Source organism: Balaenoptera acutorostrata, chromosome 9 (assembly GCF_949987535.1).
Source record: "Balaenoptera acutorostrata chromosome 9, mBalAcu1.1, whole genome shotgun sequence".
NCBI lineage: Eukaryota > Metazoa > Chordata > Mammalia > Artiodactyla > Balaenopteridae > Balaenoptera > Balaenoptera acutorostrata.
The window spans coordinates 16,362,201-16,388,547 of NC_080072.1; the positions used below are offsets into that span (position 1 = coordinate 16,362,201).

The 26,347-nt window shown below is 51.9% G+C and overlaps 1 protein-coding gene across 3 annotated transcripts in view; it reads right to left on the reverse strand.

Annotated features, from left to right (window-relative positions):
• Positions 1 to 26,347, reverse strand: part of TSPAN18 (tetraspanin 18) — a 184,414-nt gene that overhangs the window by 34,118 nt on the left and 123,949 nt on the right. The window contains exon 4 of one of the 3 annotated variants that reach the window (XM_057552798.1): positions 11,216 to 11,357. The exons of the other annotated variants lie outside the window; for them this stretch is intronic. The gene's annotated coding sequence lies outside the window, so the exon portion shown is untranslated. The remainder of the gene's footprint in view (positions 1 to 11,215; positions 11,358 to 26,347) is intronic. 3 annotated transcript variants of the gene reach the window in all.

Sequence of the window (26,347 nt, forward strand, 5' to 3'; positions counted from 1 at the left end):
TTCATTCATTCCCCATTTAGTGAGCACCCTTGGCCTTTGGGGGGAACCCACAGCCCTGGGGGAACTGGGTCTGGGGGAATCTGCCAGTAAACTGTCTCTGCGGCTCCTCCTGTGCTAGGAAGTGTCACTGTGTCCCCAGCCTCCAGGCAGCCCTCTCCCTGACGTGGGTTCTCCGCCCAGCCTGGCACAAGAAGCGGTGACTTCTGGCAACACCTCTGCTTCACCTGGCTGAGTCTGTCTCATTATTCTCCAGGGTGCCTCCTGGAAGCTTTTGTTAGTCTTTATGCTAACCAGAGCCTGCAGCTAGTTATCTCTTACTGTTTACCTGGCCTTGAACTAACGGCATACAGATCCTCACAAGAATCCTAGGAGGTGGGTCTGCTCCCCCACTGACCTGTGATTGAACCAGGCTCAGAGACGGTGAGCGGCCTGCCTCAGGTCACTCAGCCAGGCTGCAGGGGTCCCCTGGCCTGATCCCAGAGCTGAGCTCTTAGCAAGGGTCTCTCACTTTTCCCCCAACCCTACATAAAATAAAATACATAGGATTAAAATAATTATATTAAAATATGGTTATGAGAATATTTAAAAAACATTTGTAATATGCAAATACTTCTTTATCAACCCATTAAATTCAAGATCTAGTGATAGATTTGATAACTATTGAAATCAACAGTTTTGGGGTGATATGAAAGTATATGTTTCTGTATATTGATGGCAACATTACAAGTACAGCTAATGGAGCTATGGCTTGTTGCCTGTGATCATAGTTGGAGGAAATGCTCAATTTCAGTTAAGTGTTAGTGAAAGCAAAGATATAATCTTCTCCCCCAAGTTCACCAGTTCCTCGAGTTCCATGTCATCCATGGACCCTGGGATAGGCACTCCTGCCTTAGACATAGTTCATCCCTGACGGTAACGCCCCACCCCATCTGTGGCTCATCAATCCAGTTTGTCACTCAACAATCTCCATCCCTCCCCAGACAGAGGATGCCCTTTCCCCTCAGCCCCCACCCCCAGCAGAGGGGCAGAAAGTTTACAGCAGGAGCAAATGGGACCATAGGGGCAGGGAAGAGGAGGGGTGTCAGAACCCTAAACTGACCATAGCCACACGTGGCCACCTTCCTGCCCAGGGCAGCAATAGCCAGCTTGGGTGGAAGTGGAGGCCAGGGAGCCAGCCAGTCTGAGAAGCCCCTGGGGAGTTTGTTAAGCCCTCAAACTTCCAGGTTCCAGCCCTGAGATTTGGATTCTGTGGGCTCAAGGAGGGGCCTACTGGTCGGTCTTTCCTTCTGATCCATCACTGGGGGAGGGGGTCTACACTGTCAGGTTCAAAGACCTCAAGGTGAGAACCCCCCTGAGGTCTATCTGGAAGGCCAGGGCTCCAAGCAGGCTGAAAATCATGCTCCCCAAATCTAGGAGGGTATCCATGGAACCAGCCAATGGCTGTCTGCCAGTCAGATGCCCAGCGTCCCTCCCCCATCACCCTGGGCAGCCAGAGCCCAGGTTCTCCGACATGACCCAGCATCCAGCATGTGGCTTAGGGCCTCCTCCCAGCCTCCCGTCTCCCTCCTTCCCTCCAAGGGAGGAAAACTGGACAATGATTCCGCACCACTGGCCTCCCGCTGGGACCAGCCAGCACGTGTCTGGAGTGTCTGGAGTGTCTGGAGTGTCTGGAGTGGGGATTTTAATTCTCTGGAAACCCTCCTGCCTCTGGAGAGAGCCTGGGGCTGGGAAGAGAGGCAGCAGTCTTTTCTGTTTCCCCCAGGGGTTTGAGATGGAATAAAATATAGGAAAGGAGGTGCTTTGAGAACTAAAGAGCAGAGTCCAGGTGGAGATCAGAAGGAACTTGCAGGCCTGGCCTCATCGCCTCGGGCTCGCTTCCTAAGGGGGCACTCACAGGATGAAGTGGAGGGGGCGGAATAGGCCATCCTTATGGTTTGCTGGTGCATCCGTGCTGGCTGGAAAGGGAGGCTGCCCGAGAAAGTGACTCAGAGCCACCCTCATCCTGCAGCCAAGGAGACTGGCGTCCAGAGGGGAAGGGACTTGCCCAAGGACACACAGCAGAGTCAGGGCTGGACGGCACAGTCCAGACTCCTAGCCTGGGTGCTCCCTGCCACACGCTGGGGGCCGGCCTCAAAACGCATCCCAGGCAACGCCAGGCCCCTAGGAAAGGTGAGTGTGGATTCAGTGGCCGCAGCCACGGTATACTGACACCGGGACTGGAGGGGACAGGGCCAGGGAACACTGGATGTATCCTCAGCACTTACCATTGCTGGCAGACCTTCTCCACCAGATATAAGCCTTTGGTGGCCAGGGCTGTGTCTCCCACTTCCTCTGAGTCCCCTCAGGGCACACAGGGGGTACTGGATGGAATATTATCAATATAATAACTGCTCCTGCTTTGCGTGGGCCAGGAGCCATGCTGAGCACTGTTCCAACATCATCTGAAATGGGTGAATTATCCCCAAGTTTCCCGGGAGTACACGGAGGCCCAGGGAAGGTGAGCAAGTTTCCCTCGGTGGCCCAGCTGGTGAGAGCAGAACTGGGGTTCAGACCCAAATCCAGACAACAGGCCCACAAGACGGAAGCAGGTGAAGAGAACAGGCTGGCAGGCACGAGTCCTGGATTCAAGTCCAGACTCTTGAAAACTGGGGAGAAGCCTGCCCTCTCTCTGACCCTCGAGTCCTCTGGCTGTTTCCCACGGTGACTGCATCTATAAGCCTCGGTGGTGGGGAGCAGGAGCCCCCAGCCCTCCCTCCCACTCGCTCTCACTTCCCACGTTTCATCCTTCTTAGGGCTGGAGCAGCAGGAGACCCTTTGAAAGACTTGGTAATCCATCCCAAAATATGCAGGGCTGTTGCTGGGGCAACCTGGCTGCCACACCGCCCAATTTAAATATTTAATGGCTTCGCGGGTATTAAGGGGCCCTGGGAACTGGGCGGGAAAGGGCACAGGTCTGAACCAGGGTAAGGGGGCGGGGACCCCGGGCAGCTCCTGCCAGAGCAGCCCCCTCCCCCATGAGCCCCATCAGAGAAGGGTGCCTAGGGCTCCTGGCTTCTGTTGCTGTGCTTAGTGTCTGAAAGGATAAAACAGGAACCCAGGCAGTGGGTGAGATACGGAATTCCACTGCGGGGGGTAATGGGAGTGGAGAGGGTCCAGGGGAATCTCTGTTGCAGGTGGACTATTTTTCTTAAGTGCCTACAGTGCAGCAGACATTATGCTAAGGTCTTACATTCTCTCCTTTGAGCCTCACTATAATCCTATGAGGCAGGCATACTATTGTTCCCAATTTACAGCTGAGAACCGGGATCAGAGAGGTGAAGTGACTTGCCCAAGGCCACACAGCGGCCGGGTAGCTCCACAGCCAGTGCTCTTTTAGCTACATCTATCAGGAGCCAGGCCAGAAACATCGCTGATAGCTAATACCTGTAACAGCGGGCATGTATGAAGTCCTTTCTAAGGGCCAGGCACTGTGCTAAGGGCTTTACAGGCTCTAATTCACTTAATCATCACCACTACCCTGTGAGGGAGGCGCCCCCATTTTACAGATGTGGAAACTGAGGCCTCGAGAGGGGAAGTCAGACACCAAGATCACAGGGAAGTGGGGAAGCCTGTTTTCCAGCCTCAGCAGGACACTCCAGAGCGGGTATTCTTCATCCAGTTCTTAGCCCAAATTTAGAAAGTTGTATAACGAAAACAACAACAAATAAATAAAGATCAAATTTAAAATCCTTTTTCACCCTGGTGCTTTGTCCACATCCTCCCAAGATGGATAGGGCGGCAAAAGGAAATCCTTCCAACTACTTAGTAATAAAGATGAGTCGCCTTGAGGTTTTTTGGCTTCAGCAACTTGCTCTGCACACAAGACATGGGCACATGGACAACAACGTAGACACAGCCTTGCAGACACACAGACACACGCACAGACAAACGTATAATACACAGACACTCGTATAGACATCCAGACAGATATAGGTACACACATAGGTACTTACACAGGCACACGCACTCACACAGATGTGGCCTCTGGTCGCTTTCTGCCTGATTATAGTGTCAGGAGAAAGATAGAAACGACATCCAAAGTCATTTGGCCAATGCCTCTGCCAACCTCAAGACTATTTTAAACAGCCAGACTGATCTGATCTTAGTCTTAAAGATCTTCAGGAAGGAGGACAATCCCCATAACCTCATTCTGATGTCTCCTCCTGAAGTAGGGAAGTTCTTCCTGGCATCTAACCAAATTCCCTCCTGCTTTACATTAATCACAATGCAACTCTTGACATCAATACTCTGCTTTACAGCTCCCAAAGCCCTCCTGTTTTTATGCTCTTGCTTGATCCTCATAGCCATCCAGTAAGGCAAGCAGAGCAGAGATGACTATAGTATTTTATGGGGAGTAGGGTCCAGAGAAGTTGAGGAGCTTGCCTGAGATGACACAGCTCCCATTGGAGCTGGGCTTCAGCCCAGGTATATGCTGCTGATTGCACGGCTCCTTGAACTACACCAGGTGCTATCAATGTCCCATGGATTTCACTTTGTCTTCTCCTGTCTGCAATGAGCCTCCTTGGATCTCAGCCTGTCAGTGTTCAGCGAGGGGACGGCACTGGCCCTGGCTCACCTCCCTCCTGCCTGAGTGATGCCCTGGTGCAGCATGGGGGACGGGAGCGTCTCAAAGTTGGGGGATCCCGGAGTTCCCCCACTCAGAGGCAACCGCATCCTCCCTCCCCAGAAAGGAGTTTTCCTGTGCTGCGAGCAGACTGGTGAGGCTGTCTTCTCCTTCCCAGAGCGTCCTCCACCCCATGGCAGGCTCCCTCGACTCCCCAGGGACCAGGAACTGTCCCCAGAGCAGAAGCCAAGCCCCGCCCCGAGCCTTACGCCCACAGGGCGCACTGCCCCACTTACATTTGCTTGGTAGTAAATATTAGAGACACTGGGTCTTCCCAAGGCAACTACAATTCATTCTAGTCACCTGGCCCGATTTAGGGAGGCCACAACCCCTTGCCATAAGAGGAATGACTACAGGTATTTGGAGCTGGAGTTAAGGAGGAAAAACAATGGAAAAGCAGAGAGACCGTGACTGAGAGTCCTGCCTGGCTTGAGAAGATCCTGAGAGGAAATGAATCAAAAGGAAGATCCGGGGCCGGGGCCTGAGTAGACGAACAGGCAGGAGTCAGAGAGACCTGTTTTCTTTCCTCCCCATAAAAAATTATCCCAGCTGCTCCTAGGAGCCCTAAAGAAAGATGTGGGCAGGGGTTGGGGTAGGGAAAGGGCTGGGCTTAGACAGAGACAGGAACCGGGCTCAGACAAAGGGAGTGCTTCATCCTTCCACAGAAGCCTGTTCACCAGTGCCACCAAACATGAGTGATTTACAGGCCAGGAAGGATGCTGGCAGTCCCACCAGGAAACCGCAGGGATAAGCAAGTATTTGGATCTTACAGAGCCCCAGGAGAGAATTTCTATTTCCTTTTGACAAAATAATAACTAATAATAAAAAATAAAACTTCTCCAGGCCTTGGTTTCTCCATCTGTAGAATGGGGCAGAAAGCCCCACTTTGTTCATCTAATGGGCCGGTAGTGTCTGGGCAGCCCTGGGCAGCCTGCCTGCTGCAGGCTTGGCCCCTCTCTGAGGCTCTAGTGGATGACAGATGACCCATGCAGAGCACATTACAAGCCAAGGATGTGTCCTTGGATTAGTCTGCTGTGCCTGGAAGGCCTCTTCTCTTCTCTGCTGAGGCCCAATAGCAGTTAGAAGGGGCAGAGAGTCTGGTGTGCAGTTTGGGTGGATCTGAGCCAGTCATGGCTTCTGCATCCCTGGGGAGGGGAGCAGGATGGCTATGGTGGTGATGATCAGAGTTACCACTTACAGAGTGCTTACTATGTGTCAGGCACCGTTCTAAATGCTTCGTATCTATTAACCTTTAATTCACAATAATCTATGAAGGGGTACAATTAGTATGCTCATTTTACAGATGAGGAAACCGAGGCACAGAGAAGTAAATTAACTTGCCCTGAGTCACACAGCTATTAGGCTGGCATGTGGACCCAGGCAGGTAGTTCCAGCATCTGGACTTAGAGGGTGTCTAAGATGTCCCGAAGTTTGTGGGGCAAACCATGGAGCTCTCCAGAATTAGGAAACCCACTAGAAAAGAGTGTTGCAGTGGGAACTGGGGGCTCAGGGTCTGGAACTTGCTCTGCTGCTAACTAACCATGTGACGTCGAGCAAGTTACTTGCCACCCGCCGGCCTCCGGGGCTTCTCTGCAGGGGCAGCTTGCAGAGTGGCCAAAGGCATCAGAATGGCTGGGTGGAACTGTCTCCCAGACTCGCTACCTCCATGGCCTTGGATCCTCTGAGCCTCAACGAACCTGCAATCTTGCAGGTCCTGTGAATGTGGATGGGACTGTGCTGCCATGGAAAGCTCTAGAAGTGGAAGCTTTTGTTGTTCATTTGGAAGCCACACCTTTTGCTCATCCACAGTTTTGTGGCTCCTGGCACCAATGCTGAGCAAACACCTGGGTGTCATTGGCTCCACTTTGGGTGGAGAGTACTCACTTACTGTCCTTTTAGAAATGGAAATGGTGGCCTGAATATTTGATGAGCAGCCCTCATCATTTAAAAATGTAAATACAGCCCAGTCTGTAGCCTCCAGAGCTAAATGTCAGCAAAATAAATGGGTTGGGGCTTAAGAAGGCCCCGATGGAACAAGGACACTGGGGGCGGAGGGCAGGTGGTCTCGCCCCTGGTGAACGCCAATCTTAGGGTGTGTCTGAGCGTGGCGGTGAAGGAGGCCACACAGCCACTCACACGTGCTTCAGCTGCCCTGCAGAGCACACACAGCAATGGTGCCACTTGCCTGTGTGTCCCCTATTTTGTCAGGGAGGGGTTGCTCAGAAGAGAGCTATCAGAGGGGACTTCAGGCCAGGCTCCAATCAAGCAAATTGGTACTTTTTCTGCAACCCCAGAGGATATAAGGATAAAAGGTCCAGGGATCTGGATTCAGTTGTGGACTTCACGGCTACCAGCTGGCTCTGTGGCGGGACTAAGCCCCCTCTCTCTGTCTCGGATCCTGAGTGCCGGGCTTCCCCTCTGCCTCTCCATCTCCGAGTCTCAACTCTGTCTGCGCTCTCTCCCCTCTCTGAATGCACGTGCACATGTGTGCACACACACAGAGACATACATACACGCTACTGGGACCACTTCCTGCAGGGGTGGAAGGCTACCAGCTTATGGCAGCTGGAGCCATTTTCTCTTAAACCCCACCTCATCGGGGTCCTGGACGTAGATCCCCTAGCCCTACCCTGGGAGTGGGGCCCCCAGCGGGCAGTGGCCACGTTTACTTTAGAGGATCTGCCCGTGTGAACCATTGTACAAAGCCTGCTTGCCCAAGGCAGCCTCAGGACTGCCGGCGCCCTGCTGGGGCAGAGGGACCTTGGGGGAGCCTCCTTCCTGAGAAAAGGAAGAACGTGGCAGGTGTTTCATTTCCCCCTGGCTGCCCAATAATTAAGAAAGAGGAAGACTCAGAAAGTTCAAGGGGCAAGGTTGGGGTTTCCCAGGGACCCCACAGGGATGGGGAGGGGGGTGGGTGTACAGAGCAGGCTTTAGGATGAGGCCATCCTGGCCTCCAGTCTGAGCCTATCCCCAGGCGTTCATGTGACCTTGAGCAAGCACCTCTGAGCTCCTCGAAGGTGACTCCAGAGCCACCAGGTCCCTGACCGCTTGTGCAGACCTGGGTCACATCCAGGCAGACCTAGGCAGCAGGGCTGCACCGGGAGCTAAGGTGAGTGTTGGCCAGATAGTTCTGAATTTTGCCTCAGGCCATTACTCCAGCAATTGTCTCTTCCTGGGTGTAATTCTGAACAGTAAATGTTACTGGAGAACAGATCCTGTGGGAAACATTTTTTGTAGAGGCCTCATATTGGACTTTCCAAGGTAAATGTTCCAGTAAGAGATAAGCCCAAAGAAAATCCTGGATCCGTTACCCCGAGTGAGGCAATGGGGGTGGGAATAAGCCACCTCCTAGCTGTTCCCTGGGGCAACCAGTGCCTCCCAGTCAATTGGGATGAATGAAATATGGAGTATGATTAGAACAGGGCCTGGCATACAGCGGGGCCTCTGTGAAGGCCCGCTTGCATTGCTGGGCCCTGGGTGGAGAATATATATTTTCACATACATCCCACTGAAGGTTTCTGACAACCTTGCAAGGTATAATACCCTTGGTTCATGGAGGAGAAAACTAGGATAAAGACCCTGAAGGATTTAGGATTAGGGCTGACCTGTGTGCATTCTAAAGCCCAGGGCTGTGCCCTTCTCTCTGCTACTTTTCAGTTACCTCACACCATTTTAAGGTCCCCTTTCCCTCCAAAATATGGACTTAGGGATCCTTTGCCCGACTTCTTCAGTGATGCTCAAAGAAACCCTTTCTTCCCAGGATGCCTTGTCCTTGTCACGAGGTTACACCTGCCCAGCTGCTCCTGGAGGGGACTGGCCCTCAGGGGCAGTGGCAGAGGTTCAGAGGGTGGCAGGGGTCTGAGAAGCCAGGACCTGGGAAGGAGGGACCCCGCCCTCATCTGCGGAACCAGTTCACCGGGAGAGAACAAACAATAAGAATGTGTTGCACGTCTACAGAGCTGCATGGGCCACACACGGTTCTCACTGGCTCTTGCAACCCTATGTGGTAGATGCTCTTATTACCCCCATTTTTCAGCTGTGACAACTGAGGCTCAGAGAGGTTAAGTCACTTGCTCAAGGCCACACAGCTAGAAAGCAGCAGGGCTGCTCCAGAGTCCAGGCTTGTAACAACAGCCTGACACTGCCCCTCTCCCATCTGTGGTAGCAGGAGCCCTAGGCCTGTTGCAGAAGGACTGACAGCCAGAGCCTCCAGCCTGAAGGCCCGTCCCTCTAGGGCCATCAGGTGTATGTGGGGCCTGCAGTCTGCTGCCCCCAACCAGAGTGGAGTGGTGTCCTGGTGGATGGGCTGTCACGGAGGACTCCATCACTTTCCCATCTTAGAGAACGTCAAGGCTTGAGGGGCCCCCGAGGTCCTAGAGTCTGTCTCTTCCATGTTAAAGATGATGGCTCTGAGGACCTGCCCCCAGTCACACAGCATATTCTGAAGGGCTTCAGCATTACGCGCTGGTCTTCAGATGGTTTTGCTCTCTGCAGTTCACTTCTCAGGTGGGCTGTGGCCAGCTGCAGAGTCTCAGAGGTGACACTCGGGTTGGGCCCCAACTCCCAAAAAGTCCCAGGGAGGGAACACTTCCCATGTTCTGTGTGCTTCGGCTGCCCTCTCATTTAATCCTCATGTCACTATTAGTATCCCTATTTACAGATGAGGAGATGGGGTCCCAGGGAGGGGACACCCCTTCCCCAGGGTCACAAAGCTTGGAGGAAGAGAAGCTGTGGTCCTCTGCCTTGAGGCCACTGGCAGGGAGTAGGGGTCTGTGTATAACCACTAGCCAGCACGGGACAGCTTCCAGCTCTGTCCTCCGGACCTGAGACTGAGGCTGGTTGGCTGCCCCACTCCCTGGTATTCATGCTACATATCTTGGAGTTCATTTGGAGGAAGGGGACAAAGCTTATGAAGATGCATCGCAGTGGCCGCCTTGGGGGCTCTTCTGGCACAGATACCGTCGGGGTGCCTTTGGGTTGGCCTTTTGATTGCACACAGCTTGCCAGAGATGAAGCCTCACAGCCCTGGGACCAGGACAGCTCTTGTCCAGTCAGAGGAGGAAGAGAGCTAAGACAGGAGTCATCCCTCACCAACAGCAGAGGGGCTGACACTCATTCCTGCCCAGAGACAGCTTGTCTCTGGGTTTCCAGAGGATAATGGGACACCTTCATCCTTCCCCCCGTCATTCTGGCCTCCAGGTACTAACTAACCACGGGGGACCAGAAACAACCAGCTCTGGTTGAAGGAATCGTCTACCCCCCAGTCATTTACTTACCCCCATCGCATCCTCGCAACAGCTTACGAGGCCCCCCACACCTCACTGAGCTCATCTCCGACCACCCGCCTCCTCCCTCACCCCACTCCAGCCAGCTCTAGCCACACTGATCTCTTCCACATGGTAAGCACACGCCTACCTCAGGGCCTTTGCACCTGCTGGTCCTTCTGCCTGGGACTCTCTCTCCCTCTGATATTCCACACAGCATATTCCTTCACTTCATTCAGGTCTCTGATCAAATTCCTCAGGGAGATCTTCCCTGACCACCCCCAACCCTGCTCCGCAACAACCTAAAATAGTCCCTCTCCCCAGTCACGTCTATCCCCTTGTTGTTGACACTTATCTCCAACAAAGTTCTCTTCCGGTTATTTTTCTTCTGCCTCCTTCCCTTGAATGCAGGAAGGCAGCAACTTTGTTTGTCTGGTTCATTGCTGAATCCCAGCATCTGGTACAGTACCTGCCACAGAGTGAGTGCTCAATGGATGTTTGGGGAAGGAAGGAAAGAAGGAAGAGAGGGAGGGAGGAATCAATCTCTGCATGGGCCTCTTTCACACATTTCTGATTTAACTCTTGCTAAAACGCTATCAGAAGATGAAGGATCAGCTACAGAATTTGTGTGGCCCAGTAAAAATGAGGCGTCTCTTATTCAAAAGTTATTAAGACTTTCAAGATGGCAACAGCAGAGCATTAAACCAAATGCAAGGCTCTGTGCCACTGCCCAGGTTGCATACCTGTGAAGCTGGCCCTGAGGAGGTGTTATTACCATTTCCACTGTGCTGCTCAGGGATGGGAGGATCAGAGAGGTGTAGTGGCTTGCCCAACATCACACAGCATTATGCTATGGCTTAGAACCTCACAAACTCTCCCTCCTCAGTTCTTGCAGTGGCTATGGAAGGAATCCTGTTATCCCCACTCATCTGGAAATCTGGGGGCCCAGCCCAGAGAAGAAAGTGGGAGAGCATAATTGCCTGGAAATCTCCTGTTTCACCTCACATATTCATGCCATCTATATGTATTTTTTCATTTGATTGCAAAGTATATCCACAGTTGTTTTAATATAAAAATAAGGTATTAATCCTCCAAATCTTTGAGTGTATTGATGTTCCATTAGGACACGCAGGGCTAATCCTGAGATTCTGTGTACCCCCTGGCCTGGGGAGGAGTACCCCAGGCCCTGTGAGTACCCACAACTCAGTTGAAAAAGCACCATCCTAGGTAGAAGATCCTAGCATTGGCTCAACAGCCAACACTGCACAATAAATATTAGTTTCATCACCTCACTCATTGCCTCCCTCCTGCTTGGTCCAAAGGGAACCTCCTCCAGGACGGCCTCAGACTCAGATGGCAGAGAGCCTTGCACAGATCTCATTATTCCAACAGACGGGGGGAGCCTCCCTCCTAGGGAAATGTGCCTCGGCCTGTTAACAGCAAGAGGAGAGCGTTATTACCCTGCTCAGCCATCCAGGTTCACTTGCCATGCTAATTGGAACACGTAATGGTTTGTTAATACGGTCTAATTTGGGGAGGCCGGTGCACTGGGGTCTCTGGGGTCGGGGTACGGCATGGGAGAGGGGACTTCCAATGGTATCGCCAAAGAGCGCCGGGAACATGGCTGAAATGCTCTTTGGTTTTTGGTGTTTGCTTTGCAAAATGATGTCTTAATCTAGCATCCAAAGACTTGTAGTCTGTTGTGCTGCTGTGTGTGTGCGTATGTGTACGTGTATATGTGTGTGCACACAATGAATATGATGGTCGGCGGGCATGTACACCATGTGTACGTTCACGATGCCGGGTATAGGACTAAGAGATGGGAGGAGAGAATAGAACGCAGCTGAATCACACCTAAAGGCAGAAGCAGTGGTCTAATTTCGAGAATGCAAACAAAGACATCTATTTTCCCATGACTAGCTCACCCAGCCCGTATTAACACTAATTAGGAGGACTGGGAATTCGCCATAACTTCATAATTGCTGTTAACAGACTTCACAGGGGCCATGAAGGAAACGGAACACCCTGTCCTGTTTTCACAGCCAAGGTGACGATGGTTCCGGTGGTCACTGTGTCCCCCTGCTCCATCCACAAGGCTCTGGGATTCCCCCAGGGACCCCAGATGCCCAGACTGCCCAGGATGACAGAGGCAGGTGGGCAGGGCCTCCATCGTGGGCTGTTTTAACTACATCACGTAGGTGAGGAGGGCCTGAGTAAGGCCTCTGGGGAAAATTCGCTGGTGTTGGGGGCTGGGAAAAATGAGGCAGGAGTCCAAGGAAGATGTGGAGCTACTCAGGAAGAGACCTCAAGTTTGGCCTTGGACCGGGAGGCCGAGGAGTGAACAGACCACCCCACGCCGATGCTGACCCACTGCTGCCAGCTCAGGCCAGCTGTCCCGGGCGCCCACCCTGCCCCTGCCCACCGCCCTCGTAGCCCCTGTTCATTAAGATGAACCATATTTTAAAGGTGGCGCCGAAGAGTTGGCAAGATCACAGCAGTGACTTCACAGTGTCATTGGGCCCCTCCCCAGCCTGCCGTACCCTGCAGCCAGACAGCTTAGGAAACCACAGATAAGCCATTACGGGGAACCCCTCAGCTGCTTGGCGGTGGACGGCCACCTTTGCCAGCTGACAGGCTCAGGGGCTTCCCACAAGCCTCATTCATGCTCACAGAGACCCTCCCCTCGCCTCCCCTCCTCGGCCCCGGCAGTCCCGCTGCAGGCGCTGAGCTGTGAGGGGCCGCGGCGAGCAGGCGCTGGCGCTGTCCCGCTTCCCTGAGGGTCTGCCTGTGCGTCTGTCCCCACTGGTGTGATCTCCCCAGTCCCCACTCCCAGGAAACGCTGTCTGTCTGTCTAGCGCTTGGGGCCTGGCTCCGCTTCCAGAAGACAGTTCTTTGTTCTTCCCTGTCTGCCTAGAATCTGAGGTTCTCCATATATTAGGGAGCTTAAAGGCCCCTTCCTTAATCACATTAAAAAGGGCTAAAAACGGTATCAAATATTAACTGCCTACTGGTGATTTTTTTTCTTTTATTCTTTATATTCAGGTGTTTTTTTTTTTCTTACTAGGAGCATGTATTATTCATATAATTAAAACAAATCATTGCAAAAAGGCCATTTAAACCTCACACTCTGAAGCTGCCGGGTCTTTGTGCGTATTGCAACCTGGGCCTGGAATACCTTTTCTTTTCTTCTCTGCCTGGAGAACTTCTTCTCACCCTTCAGTGCTCCACTTGATGTCTCCTCAGCCATGAAGCCTTCCCAATTTCTCCAGCACAGGCAGTGGTCCCTTCTGTTTCTTTCTTTTTTTTTTTTTCTTTAATTTTATTGAAGTATAGTTAACTTACAATGTTGTGTTAATTTTTGCTGCACAGCAAAGTGACTCAGTTATTTATACATATATATATATTCTATTTCATATACTTTCCCATTATGGTTTATCACAGGATAGTGAATATAGTTCCCTGTGCTATACATAGGACCTTATTGTTTATCCACTCTATACATATTAGTTTGCATCTGCTAACGTTCTGTTTATTTCTGAGCCCCTCATTTTGGGGATGAGAGGATGAGGCCCAGAGAGGGGCAGGGGCCTCCGCAGGCCTCACAGCTAGGTCACGGGTGGTAAAGTTTGCACTAGAACCCAGAAGGGCTCCTTTTACAGCACGGGCAGTGGGGGAGGGGGAGATCGGCGCAGGCTCTAGTTGATTCTCAGTTCCCCCTTCCTTCCCTGGAGCCAGAGCCTGCCCTGTAGGAGAGATGGCCTTGACCTCCGTCTTTGTTCTCAGGAATGAGCCAGGGTGCTCTTATCCCAGCCTCCAGGGGCACAAATCAGTGCAACACGGGGAGTAGAAGCGGAGAATGGTCCAGTTGTTGTTCCACCAAGGGGATGGGAGACAGGAAGCACTGCGGCCTTCCCTCCCGCTCTGGCCCCGAGGCTGTGTCTGCAAGGCCACCCTGATCAGGGCCTCCCTGCCCACCCGGCTCCTGCCCTGGGCTCCTCCCTGGCTGGTTGGTTGGAGGCCGGGCTCACACGGGGCCAGGACTTCGTTGCCTTGAGTCTGAATCTCAGCTTTGCCACTGAACAAAAGCTCTGATTTCACCTGTATGAGGCTTACATTACCAGAAATACTACTATTTCCTAAAACAAACTACCGTTTATTAAGCACTGCTGGGAACAGGGGCCTGGTTAGGTATTTTATATACACCATGGCTCATCATGACCACACTTTGAGGCGCCTATTATCACTCCCATTTTACAGGTGAAAAATTGAGGCTCACAGGGAATGAAACCACTTCCTCAAGGTCAAGAACTAGAAAGTGACTGAGCTGGGACTTGAGTCTAGATCTATTTAGAGATCAGTAAGCCCGACTCCCAAGGTAGTCATACGTATTGGAGGAGATAATTGCACAGGCGAGCTGCTCTGCAGATAATAATGCACTGAACATTATAGCTTCTTCTCATTTTCCTTTCATAATGAGAGCAAGCACTGGGGGGAACTGGGCTGTGGAACCAGCTCGGCTGACGGTGGGTAGGGAGGGGAGATGTCTGGGGACCTGGCAGGAGAGGGCAGACCCCCTGGCGACCCCGACCCCCGGAAGCCCCAGGGTCCAGATTCGCTCCTAGACAGAGCATTGTTTGAGAGTAAATATTTTTTACCCTCCAGCTTAATCCAGACCAAGCTTATCTCCCCACTGAAAAGCCCACAGTCCAGAGAAAGATAAGCCCTTTGCTGCTTTCCTAATTGCAGGCTTGGAGCTCTGCTTGGGGACACCGGTTCCCTGGAAAAGCCTGATAAGTGGTCTGGTATTTGGCAGTGGCATCAGAGAGGCTGGCGTTGGGCTGGGGGGCCCCGCGGGGGAGAATGTAGGGGCACAGGGGCTGGTTCCAGGGGGGTGGGGTCCCCCTTCTGCATGGGGCCTGAGACCCCAGCCCCTGGGCAGATCTAGCTACAGTGGGGGTGGGGGAAATGAATCCTGCCCTCCTGTTTGATGCCGAGTCCCACTTGGCGTGAAAAGCAAAATGGGTCACTGGGTCGCCAGACACCTCCTTCTCTCCCAGTTACATGTCTGTTTCCCTCCTGCCAAGAGGAAGACCTTTGAAGTGCAGGCAGAACTGGTTCTTGTTCAGACCAGAGTCTCTGACATCCTCCACCAGCAGTTTCTCTAATAAAGGGCCACTAGAGGAGAGACGTCCAGTCTCTTGAGGGCTGGGGATCCTCAAATGGTTCACGGAGCCAGCCTGGGTCAAACCCAGCCAGGCCAGCCCTAGACCTGAAGGACAAACAATGTACCCACCCAGGCACCAAGTGCTCAACTAGTTCTCCAGTTGGTTCCCATCTCATCATTTTTCTCTTTCTCCCCTGGCTGTTTCTAGGATACCTGGGAAGAGAGGTGATTAGTGTCCAGGCTTTGCAATCAAGACAAACCTGGGTACGAATGCTTGCTCTGCTCTTGTCAGGTGACCTGGGGCAACTTAGCTGCCTTCTCTGTGCCTCAGTTTGCTTGTCTGTAAAATGGGATCACTAAGACTATCTCATAGTGTTGTAGGGTGGACTACATGAGATCATGAGTGTCCAACTCTCAGCCCAGTGCCTGACAAAGGTAGCTCTCGTGTCGGCTCTGCCCAGGGTTAAAAAGAAAGGAGGTTTTGCTCAGAGGCAAAGGCACAAAGACCATTGTCTTTCCTGGGGCCAGATGGGCTCTTCTGCTTGAGAACCACCCTCTTCCCCACACCCAGGATACCTGGCTGCAGTCTCTGGTTGGAGGTGAAGGAGTTGGGGTAGACCTAGCATTGGTTGAGAAACTATTGTGTTTCCTACGCTGTGCTAGGCCCACCCCCTTTTTACAGATGAGGAAACTGAGGGCCCTGTGGTATGAAGGAGTGTGCCCAGGAGCGCACAGCACCCGTGGTGAAGCAGGAACGTGTTCTCATGCTTTCATACAGGGCTCTCCCCCATCCCACTCGACGCCACACCCCCCGGGGAAACAGGCGGGAGTGTCATCCCTATTCTGCAGGCATGGGTCTGAGGCCTAGACAGGTCCCCCAGCTGACCTGGAGCAGTGAGTGGGGCTGGGATTAACCCAGCGATGCCGGTGTGGGAAGGCTCAGCTCACAGGAGCCCATTGAGGGGCTAATGCTGGTGTCTGTAAGTGGGGGCGTGCCAGCCCCCTCGTGGGCAGCCGCAACCTCCGGCCCCTGCACGATGCACCTGCTCGGAGGGCTCTGAGGAGCGGTACCTCCGTATCCAGGCAACAGGTGCATCCTTGGTCCTCTCCAAGTCACAGGCCTGCAAGTAAGGACAGTGCTCCCCGCAGACCTCCCTCAGTGGCTAATTTTCAGCTTTCCAGAAGGAAATAAACCATAAGGACTCCAGACTCCTGGGCTCCCACAGGCTTCTGGAGGCAGAGGACTTCCGGGCACATCTCCTTGCCGCCTGCTTAAGCCTCGCAAATGCGCCTCCAGGTATAGACCCTTCCATGCTGTTTCCTTTTCCCCAGTCAAAGGACTTGCCTACTGTGAGTCTGCATATTCTTCTTTCTGAAGCCATAAAGAACTAAGGCTACAAGACCCTGGAGATGCCACGCGATCCCCGGGATTGTCACAGAACCCCAGAATATGTCTGGGACCCTCAGAAGCTGCCACAGTGCTCCTGGGAGTTTCCAGATCCCTGGGCTGTCATTGTGCGCCAAGATCACACAGGTCCCTTGCATGCCAGAAAAAATTCTGGGCCACCATATAATTCCCTGAACTGGCATGGAACCCCTAGGTTGCCATGGGGGGCTGGGCTGCTCCAGGAAGTCTAGGCCATGTAGAAACCCTGTGATGTCAGAGACCCTGGGCCACCAAAGAACCCCTGTGCTGTCACAGGACCGCTGGAAAACCTTAAAGCGGACATTATCAGCTTATGAAGCTTCCAACAACCCACAACCGCACACTCTCACTCTCAGCTCCTCATTCAGGCTGTTTTCCTACCTTCTTCCTGATCTCAGCTTAAATGTTTCTTTCTCCAGGAAGCCCTCCCTGGTGTCTCCCTGGGCCTTGCTTGATGCCACAGCACAGATGTCGTGTCTTCAGCTCCATGACAGCTCCTTGGGTTCGCCCCATTAGAGCACTCAGCACTCGGTACTGCCACTACCTGCCCATGGGTCTGCCTCCTCCACCAGCCTGTGAACTCCTGGAGGGCAGGGGTTGAGTTCCCAGCACAGTCAGATGGCCCTTAATGAATATTACTTGAGTAAATAACTGTATGCTATTAATTTACTAGGCGCTTGACAGCTGTGTGACCTGGGGCAAGTCACTTCACCCCTCTGTGCCTCAGTCTCTTCATCGGCACAACTGGGATACCAAGAATATCTATCTCATACGGCTAGTGTGAGGCTTAAATCAGCTACGTAAAGCACTGACATAGAAAGCCTGGTATAGTAAGCATGATATAAATAGATGTTGGGTTTTTTTTTTCCTTTTTTTAAGGTGAGAACATTTAAGATCTACTCTCTTAGCAACTTTCAAGTATACAACACAGTGTGTTTAACTATAGTCACCGTGCTGTGCATTACATCTGCTGAATTCTTTAATCTTGTAGCTGGAAGTTTGTATCCTTTGACCAACATCTCCTCATTTCCTCAACCCGCCAGCACCAATCTGATCTCTAGTTCATGAGTTCAGCTCCACTAGATTCCCCAAATAACTGAGATCATACAGTATTTGTCTTTCTGTCTGATTTATTTCACTTAGCATAATGCTTTCAAGGTTCCTCCATGTTGTTGCAATGGTGAGACTTTCTTCTTTTTTATGGTTGAACATAAATATCTGCTATTACTATATGTGTGTACTCATTAGGTTTTTCTTTTTTTTTAAAATTAATTAATTAATTAATTTTTGGCTGCATTGGGTCTTCGTTGCCACGTGCAGGTTTTCTCCAGTTGCGGCGAGCAGGGGCTACTCTTCGTTGTGGTGTGTGGGCTTCTCTTGTTGTGGAGCACCGGCTCTAGGCATGCGGGCTTCAGTAGTTGTGGCTCGTGGGCTCTAGAGCGCAGGCTCAGTAGTTGTGGCGCACAGGCTTAGTTGCTCTGCAGCATGAGGGATCTTCCTGGACCAGGGCTCGAACCCGTGTCCCCCGCATTGGCAGGCGGATTCTTAACACTGAGCCACCAGGGAAGTCCCTCGTTAAGTTTTCAGTGTCTAGACTTGCAGCAAGGATGGACAGGGGTTTCTTCCACCCCCAAATTTAATGCTAAATGTGGCAATAATAGCATCCACTAATATAGCTCTTACCACATTCCAGGCACTGCTCTTAATGCTTTATACACATTTACTCAATCACATAGTAACCCTCTGAGGTTGGTGCTTGCTGTGCACTGAATTGTGTCCCCACAAATTCATATGTTGAAGTTGTGACTCCCCCAATGTGACTGTATTTGGAGATATGGCCTTTAGGGAGGTGAATAAGGTTAAATGAGGTCATATGGGTAGGGCTCTCATCCAATAGGATTGGTGTCTCTATAAGAAGAGGTAGAGACACCAGATCTCTCTCTCTCTCTCTCTCTCTCTCCCCATGTGTACACACAGAGCAAAGGCCATGTGAGGACACAGAGAGAAGGTGGTTGTCTGCAAACCAGGAAGAGAGGCCTCACCAGAAATCAAATTCACTGGCACCTTGATCTTGGACGCCTTGACTCTAGAACTATGACAAAATAAATGTCTGCTGTTTAAACCCCTAGCCTGTGCTATTTTGTTATGGCAGCTCTAGCTGACTAATATGGTGTAATATCATTCTTAATCCCATTTGACACATGAACAGTGAGGCATGGTGAACTTAAGGGACTTGTCCCAAGGTCACACCTGGGGGAGTGGCAGAGCTGGGATATGAACCAGGTATTGGCTACCGAGCCCACACTCAACCACTACTTGAAACTGCCTCCAAGTTCAAGGGCATGGGCTGGGCATCCCAGAGGTAGGTGGCCAGGCCTGAGCAGCATGGACAGTCTACATCAAGGAGAACGGATGGAGGAACTTGGCACATCTCAGTCAAGACTTTTAGGCTGCTTCCAAGACCTGCCTGCTATGCTCAGCATCCTGAAGGCTGGTGGTGGGAAGACGGACTGACCACATGCTATGTGGTTGCAAGCTGATTGTGGCTACTGGGAGGCCATCTTCAGCCTGGCCTAGAGCCAGAGCAACTCCGCAATGGAAAAGGTTCCCAGGTCAGGTGGTAAGCTCCCTGTCCCTGAAGGTATTCAAGTACTGTTGTTGGACCACCACTTACTGGTGATGCTTGGGAAAGAATGAACAGCAAGAGTAGATATTTTCAACAGTCCTCCCCAGCCTCAAGCAGCTGTGAAATATTAGAAGGACTGGCAGTTAAAAGAGTCCCTGGAGAAAACTCTTCCTGACCAGCTCTGCCTGTTAATTCCACTCATTTTTCAAGTCCCAGCTCAGACATCACCTCCTCCAAGAAGTCTTCCTTAACTCTCTCTCCCACCTCCCCATGTCCAGGTTGGTGGCCTGTGTGAGTCTTACTGGCAAAACTAGAAACAATGGGTGGCAGTTACAGGGAGAGAGTTCACCCTGATACAAAGATAAGTGTCTCCCATCTCTCTGAAATCTGAGAGGCCCAAGGTTTAAATCCTGGTTTCCCCTACTTCCTACCTTTGGGTGAGTGCCTCTACCCCTCTGAGGTGCAATTTCCTCAGCTGTAAAATGATTTCCTCTCAGAGAATGGAACCAAAGATCAAAAGACATCAACAAGCTTGGCACTTAGCATGTGATCAGGATATGCAAGTTTCCTTCAGTCTCTGGGGGAGTAGTGAGCTGCCCGACACTGGGTGTATTCAAGCAGATGTCAGAGAGTCATAGTGTGGGATCGGGTACAGAGGATTTCTTTCTTGCACTGAAGTAAAGACTGCACTCAGTGTCCTTATGAGTTCTTCCAACTCTAAAAAAGCACACTTACAGCTTGGCCTTGGCTGGCTATGGGAAGATGGGCACATCCTGAGTGGACACAGTCTCCACCGACCTTCACCAGGCTAGAAAAAACAGGAGTCCACACGTGGTGCATGATTCCCTTTATATGAAATGTCCAGAAAAGGCAAAATTTATAGAGACCGAGAAGAGTAGATTGGTTGTTGCCTGGGGCAGGGAGTGGGAATGGGAACTGATAGCAAATAGGAACCAGGTTTCTTTTGGGGGTGATGGGAATAGTCTAAAGTTAGATTGTAGTGATGGTTGCACAACTTTGAAAATTTACTACAAATCATTGAATCATACCCTTAAAGTTAGAGAATTTTATGGTACATAAATTTTGCCTCTCTAAAGCTGTTAAAAACAAAAACACCCACCAATAAAGCAGGATTCCAGAGGAACCAATGGCGTAGTTGAGGGGGATGCCCACACCCCGTGGGAAGTATGGCAGTAGCAGGTTGAGGTCAGAGGTCATGAGGCCTGAGGTCACCTCCAGTCTCCTCCACCTGCGGCTTCACACTGGCACTTTCTTGTTATCTTTTGCTCTGTAAGATGTGAGGAAATGGAACAGACCCACCAGCCGACCTCATTAAAAGCCTGCAGTGAACCCCAGGCGATGTGAGAAGCCGAGGGAGGGACCATGAGGGAGGAGGCCTGCAGGAGACGGGCCTCCTGGAAGCCTTTGGTGACCAGCACTGGGTGGCAGCTCAGGGCACCTCGTGGTTCGGCGTCTCTGAGTTAAGATAAAAGCCAAGGACTTGTCCTGACCTTGTTTGTAAGGCACCGGTGGGTCCACTTGAGGGAGGAGGGGATGCAGCCAATCATCTGCTGAGCACCTACTACGTGCCAGGGAGGGGTGGACATTCACCCTGGTGATGTGACTGGCCATGGGGCCGGGAGACCAGCAGAGAAACCCTGTCTGGGCACCAGGCCTATGCACTGTGGAAAGATCTAACTTGCTCATGGTTGTAAAGCTGTCTGGTTTAAACTTCTTTGTAAATGAGAGGTGGGCATTTATCAAACCCATTTAACATGAAAGGAAACCAGAGCTCTGGAAGCTACGTCACTGGCCTGAGGCCACACAGGAAGTAGCAGAAGTAAGATTTGAACCCAGGGCCTATGTAAAGCAGGAGAATAACTTTCAGAGCGATCTGAATGAATGTTGATCTCTTGGTTAGTAGTGAGCTCCCCATCACTAGAGGTATGTAAGCAGAGGCTTAATGAATACTCTCAAGAAGTCCAAACAGATGACCTTGAAAGCCCTCCCAAGTCCAGTTAGTTTGTGAGGCCACACATCCTTGCCGGTCATTTTCCTTGAGAGTTAAATCTGGACTGAGGGTCAAGTAGAAAAGCCTGAGCCATTTCTGAGCCCTGGAGGGAGGGGACCTAGTGGGCAGGGCCTGGCTGGCACCTCCTCCGCTGGAACCACAGCTCCTCTGAGCGCTTGCCACACACCACCACTGATTGCTGCTTGGGGCTAACATGATACTTGAATACACACAGGCCAGGCCATGGCAAGCATCACCGGGCTCCAGGCAACCGCACTTCAGCCTGAACGAGCCCCGAGATTGGGGGCACAGGAATCAGGAGCTGCCAACCCAAAGCTGCTGCTCAGCTGGGCAAATGGGACCCTGTCTGGCCCTCTAGCCAGCGGCCTATTTCACACCTGCCCCACCTCTGCCCCGCGGGGGCACCCCACCCTCCCTCTCCCTGGTTCTGGCCTCCCCGAGGACTCAGCATCCTCTCAGCTCTGATTCACCACAGGATGAGCTCATCAGAGGCCCCTTCCCAAACAACAGCCCCAGGCCTGCAAGAGGCCCCAGCTCCCTTTCTTGTTCCTGCCTGGCCCTGGGAAGACTGAGAGAGGCTGGGGCCTCTGAAGCGGGGGCCGGTCTGGGGGCTTCCCCTGCCCCCTCCTCTCCAGGGGGCTCCCCAAGCCAGCACTGAGGTGGGGAGGCCAGGGGCCCTCCTGACCCCCATTGTCATCCACCTTAGGGCCCCTCCCAGCCCCTCCCAGCCTTCACCCTGCTCCACCCTCAGAAGGAATCTCGGTTTGCCCTTACCTATGTTGGTGTCTCCACTTCAGACCTAGATGCCAGACATGCAGGGGGCACCTTAGTCTCCTCTACCCCAGAAACAATAACTGGAGTCTCTGGGGGTGGAAGGCATGAACGCAGAGACTCAATGCAGTACAAGACAGTTACAGCATCCTTTCAAGGTCCTAATGTTCTAGCAACAGGGCAGGGCCCCTCCATGACTCAGGGTATTCCAGGGTCTTCTCTCCATCCACTGCAGGCTCAGCCCTGCCCTCCAGAAGACAGCCTGTCACTTGCTGCGGTCCAGGGGCCCCACACAACCATCCATCCTCCCCATTATCTTTCCTCTGCATAAACCCTTCCATGGCTCCCCAGCGCTCCTGGGGAAAAGCCCAAACTCAGACCACAAGAAGCCTATTGATTATGCCCTCCCTTCCCCCATGCCCTCTTCTCACTCCACTCCAGCAGCACCACTTGTAGCTCCCTGAATGCTCTGGCTCTACCACGCCCCAGGGACTTTGCACGGGCTGATCCTTCTGCCAGGAATCCACTCCCCTCCCCCAAGTTACACACAGATTTCTTTGTCCACCTTTAAGTCATTCATAATCCAAGCCTTCCCCGGCACCTCCCCCTTCCAGTGTGGGTTCCTTCACTCCTTCTACGTGTGGCACAGTGTGTTAGACCCGGGCCACCTGCCTGTTGTTCTCCAACTTGAGCTTGCATCAGAATCCTCTGGAAGGCAGCAGAGGACACAGGCAGGAAAGCGCAGGCTGTCAGAAGGTGGCTAGGGACCAGGAACATGGAAGCTTGGGCTGGACTGAGCCCTGGGGCACCGTGACAGAAGAGAGGGCCTGGGCACATGGCCAGACATGGCGTCTACGAGCCTCTCACTCCAAGCTTAGCCTGAATGTGGCACCTCAGGCCACCGCCCCAGGCCTCCAGGACACAGAACACTGGAGACCCTCAAGGCTCAGAGCAAACCGGAGCCAAGGACACACAGGCTGCCATGGCTCCAATAGGACCATTGTCCCCTCCTGACTGTGTACCTGTCCTCTACTCTGTAAGGAGAAAAAAAAGGAGAAAAGTGCCAGACTTGGGAAGCTCCACATTCAAAGAGAATGTTGCTGGGGAAGTGGAGGGAAAGAGCTGGAAGATGGCAGAGGGTGGGTTGGGGGACATTTGCTTTTAAATTTAAATCCTTTCAGATCATTGAAATTTTTAAGGAGCACATTACTTCTGTAATAATAACTTTCAAAAATAATTTTTGCCTTAAAAATGCAAAGCAGTCTGCAAAAATCTGTTTGGAAGAGAGAAGTTTACGGCCCATTAGCTTAAGGGGTCATTAAATACATCATCATCATCTTTTCTTGAGCGTTTACCATGTGCCCAGAGCACTGCTCCATGGTTTAACACCCATTATCTAATCTAATGCTCATCACAGCCCTATGAGTTGGAAGCTATTAGTGCCATCATTTTCTAGACGAGAAAACAGAATTTGATCGAGACTAAATAACATGCCCAAGGTCACCCAGCCTTGGAGCAGGGGTCTGAACTCTCGTGAGTCTGACAGCCGGCAAGGTCTCGTCCTTAGATCAGGGCACACACTATGCTGCCTCCTGAAACTGAAACGGAGAAACTGACAGGCCCAAAAGCCATTTGTTTTGCATCTACTCCACTGCTTGAAAGCCACTGGTTTTGCACAGGAGCCCAAATCAAATCGTCACAGAAAAACAAACCCAGGGTGGGGCGTCACCAACCACCTTGGAAATTTGGACCAAGGCTCCGAAAGCGTGTATGACAGTGAATCCACTGTAATCCGCCCACCTGTCTAACCATTCACCAATCCCTGACTACAAACCCTGGCATGCTCAGCTCTGTGCTGGACGCTGGAGACCAGAGCGGGTGAGATGCCCTTGGCCACCAGGAAAGGACCAGGTGAGCACAGGGCAGATTGGACCCCTCAGCACCTTCCAATCTGCCAGCTTTGCATCCTCCAGAAACACCCCCAAACCCTTTGCAATTCAGGATCCAAACAAGCATTACAGGCGGTGGTGAGAATAAAACACAGCCCTGTAGTCCATGTTCGCTGGTAGGCTTCCTCTCGCGAATGCCTTCGTTTGCATAAGGCCGAGCCTGGTCTTGGCAGTCCCGTCCATCTCGTTGGTCCAGGGACAACGCGAGACCAGCTAAATATGGTGGGATCTGTGGCATTTTATCCCTTAGCCCCAAGACGGAAAGGAAGGGGTCACACAAAGCCCCAGGAGCGATGGGAGGCAGGGTGGGACTTCTCCCCAGGGCTCCAGTCTGCAGACTTCAGTGCACTCCTGCTGGCCATGAGCTCCTTTGGCCAACGGTGTCCATGGTGCCAGCCAGAAGGCAGAGGCTGCTCCAAGCGCAGCCTGAGCTGCCGAGAGCAGGCGGCTTGGGTGCCCCATTCAATAGGATCCCACGTGCATTTCAGAGGTCTCGGCACATGGCAAGTGCTCAATAAATGTTTGATGAATGAATGAAGAAATGTGGTTTTGAGGAAGGCAGCTCTGCCCCCATTTGGAGATGGGAAGGGTGTGACTCTCAGCCCCACCACCAAATTTTGGGGGACATGGACTTAGGCTGCCTTGCAGGCACCTATACAAAGATTCTGTTGAGGACTCCTCCCACAGAGTTATGAAAATGAAAATATAAATAATAATAACACCAATAGCATCAGTGCTATCACAAAGTACTGACCCTCTGGCAGGTGTGCTGTCAAGCACATTATCTCACTTAGTTATTTCATTTAATCTTCACATAAGTCCTGTGAGACACAGAGTACCATTACCCCCAAGTTACAGATGAGAAAACTGAGGCTCAGAGGGCCAAGGCTGTAGTACTAGCAGAGTTGGGGTAGGCACCCAAGTCTAACTTGGAATAAAAGTTTAAAGCTGGAAGGGGCCTCACCCCTCATTTTACAAAGGACAAACTACAGCTCAGGGAGGCTGAGGTCACCAGTAACAGAGCTGGGACAAGAATTCGAGTGCCCCTATTTCCAGCCCAGGGTCTGCCACTAGGCCTCCTGCTTGCAACACTGTAAATGAAGACGATTTCTAAGTTCTGTAAAGAACCTCGAGATGGGAGGATTAATTATTCTTGGTCCCTGTGCAGCACTGTCTTTTCTAAAGGGCCCCTCCAAAACTCCCTCTCCTGGGCTTAAAGGGAAAACAGAAGAACCACTCAATTCCAAACCCAGCCTGTGATTTAAGGCAGCCTTGAAGATGGCCACAGGCCTGTGTGGCCAAGCCTGGAGGACTGCATGGAAGAAGCTGACTGCCTTCATCTCACTTCCTGCCTGGCACAGTCTTCCAAGCTCCAGGGATCCCACCTCCAGGCCTTTGCTCTCACTGTTTCTTCCTCCTGGGATGCCCTCCCCCAGCTTCCTCGCCTGTCTCATGTCCTACTCACTTTTCAAAGCCCAGCTCATATGCACTGCTTTCCCTGATTTCCCACCACTGTCACCACCCCAAAGGGACCTCTTGATCTGGTCTTAGAACCTCCAAGCCTTCCTTTAGACTTCTGCTCTGAACCCTCCCATTCTCTACCTTGAATGACAGGATTTACTTTCATGTCTGTCTCCTTTATAACAGGCTGGCTTCTTGAGGGGTTCTCAGCGGTAGTCTCTGAGGAGCTGCTGAATGAACAGAGAGGGGCTGGGAGTGGAGAGGTTGGCATCTTCTTTTTGTTGACTCGTGCACACCCCTGACTGGGTTTGCATACAGATCTCAAACTGTGGCCTTCCCTGCCTCTCCAGGACCCATCACCAGCTGCATCTTAAACTCTAAGTCCTAGAGGGTGAGGACCAAACCATTCTAGTATCTCTGTAGCATCAGTCATAAGTGGGGGCTTTAAAAAATAGTGTGGAAAATAATTAAGTGATGAACACCCACCAAGTCCAGCTATGGTTTGGCATTGGATGAGGGGTGGGGGGCAAGACACCCAGAGGAAGGGTCCTGCCCTCAGTGGATCTCACAGAGGAGACAGCAGGGATCCCAGAGGGCAGCGACCATTCGGCTTTGCCCACTCCCAATCCCCGGCAAATAAACAGTGCCTGGCACACAGTACAAGCTCAATAGCCAAAGGCTGAAGAAATAAATTAATATGTATTGACCCAAGGGCAGTGAGTGTCCCATATAAGGCAGGGTGGTGCTGAACGCTGAGTTGGTCTACATGGTGAGTCAGAGCTGCAGAATTCACAGGCCAGAGAGATGGAGAGAGAGAGAGAGACATGGGTGCGGGGCCAGGAGGTTTGTGGTTGACCGAAATCAACGAAGGACAGATCTTGAAAAGCACTTGGCCACAGTTGCCTGGGAGGCAGCATCATACACTGCGGTTTTCCATCTTTTTTCTGCAGAGCAATGTTTTTTCGAATGAAATCATACACCGTACCCTAAA